The 1,782-nt window shown below is 57.8% G+C and overlaps 1 non-coding gene across 1 annotated transcript; it reads right to left on the bottom strand.

Moving 5' to 3' along the window:
- Window positions 1–546: 546 nt before the first annotated feature.
- TRNAA-GGC (transfer RNA alanine (anticodon GGC)) lies at window positions 547–619 on the bottom strand. The gene has a single exon. It is a non-coding gene; the product is annotated as a tRNA-Ala (tRNA).
- Window positions 620–1,782: the final 1,163 nt, after the last annotated feature.

Genomic DNA, 1,782 nt, shown 5'->3' with positions numbered 1-1,782 from the left:
CTGACGTTTCGTTACAGCCACGTTGCGACTCGACGTCACCGCGACGATCGCGCCGACGAGAATCACGCGCAACGTGCCGCTCGCCTGGCCGAACGACTGACCGAGACGACGCGACGTCCCGCGATCTCGTCTCTGCGACGTCGAGCGAATGTCGAGCGAACGTCGTGGCGGACTGTTCCGTTCGAACGCGATAGTGCACCGACGACGCTGATTGCGCCGCGATGTGTCGCGCGTATCACGGCCTGACGGCGCGCTGCGACTCGATCGGACACGTGTGTCGGTCCGTGGCGACGACGCCGTCTCGTCGCCGCTACCATCGATCGCGAACCTCGCGGTGTTCGATCGGACGCCGCGCGATGCGACTCGAAGCGAAGGGAGTACGCGATGTTTGTCGGCTATTCGGATTCTGGGCATCGCGCTGTGGCGATGCGTGCAACTGTACCATGAAAGCAGGAGGGCGTACTAGGTGGCGACGGTACGCCGTGCGTTCGGGACCTGCATCTCATTTTTCGTTTCGAAGAGCGAAAAGTATCGAGAGCGCGGTAGTCGCTAGACCGGGAATCGAACCCGGGTCTTTCGCTTGCCGGGCGACTGCTCTAGACCACTGAGCTATCTGACGCTCCACGCTCACGACACTCTCCTCTCCCTAGATAACGTTGAGAGATGACGTTCGGAAGTGACATCTCTAGTGCTATCCCGAGCGCACGGCGACTACAGAGAGAGGCATTGTTACTTGTACCTAGTGGTACAAGCTGGTGGTCTCTCAAAGTCAAAGGTTGCTATCCTTTTAAGACCTGCTGTCCATGTATGCCGGCCTCCACCGTTGCCCCTCCTTATCCGGTCGCTTCAACGACGAAAAGTTTTGCGAGAACGGCTCGTCAATGTGAACGCGACGCTCCACGAACCGCCGTATCGCGATTGCTCGTGTCCACCAGGTACGACGCTTCTGATCAAACGCACCGCCGATGCGTACGACGCACTGTTGCCACGTTACATGGACGAGGGTACGGAACATTTTTACGCTGAGGACATGATCGCTCTCGATAGTAACGATTCAAGCGACGACTCGGTAAACGATACCTCGGTCGCGGCGCGATAAAAGAGTATCGTTGTTCCATCGTCCCGAGAATCATCGTTCGTTGTCTCGTGTATATCCGCGCTATCGCTCCATTCCCCGGTTCGTCGATGATCATCGAGTCACGTAGCTCTAATCGCTGAGCGAACTCGATCCAATAGAGTCCAGTCGTCTCGCGATTGAACCACCAAACCGGTAGCGATTCTTCCGGGCGAAGATGCGATATCGCAACGACGCGTCGTCCCGCGAACGCGCGCGGTCCGCTGGAAATGACGATAACAAGGAGATTGGCCGTCATGGCAACGCGATCGACGACGATCACCGGCAAGAATTGACCGACGTGTTGGAGGTGATAACCAGAGGTGAGTGTCCACGCGTGTACCGAATCGAACGAATGAATCGCGCGCGGTGTCATCACCCCCCTTTTTTACGTTTCCTCGTCAGATCTGAACAACACTGACTGCGCCGCTTGCCGCGACGAGGACCGATCGTCGAGGAGTGAGGTCGCGAGAGGACCACTCGAGCGATGTCGACGCCGAAACCGACAACGAGGTTCCTTCGTCGCGTCGTCTCGATGTCTCGGACAACGAACTATCGTGCTCGCTGTCACCGAAGCGAACTCCAGGAATCGTCGAAAGCCGAAGATACGATTCGCTCCAGTATCTGAGCCATCGAGACCGATCTGCTCGCGGTGAGACACTCGTGCG

The sequence above is a fragment of the Harpegnathos saltator genome, unplaced genomic scaffold, assembly GCF_003227715.2.
Source record: "Harpegnathos saltator strain DR-91 unplaced genomic scaffold, Hsal_v8.6 scaffold752, whole genome shotgun sequence".
Classification (NCBI taxonomy): Eukaryota; Metazoa; Arthropoda; class Insecta; order Hymenoptera; family Formicidae; genus Harpegnathos; species Harpegnathos saltator.
This window is presented reverse-complemented; position numbering and strand designations above follow the sequence as displayed.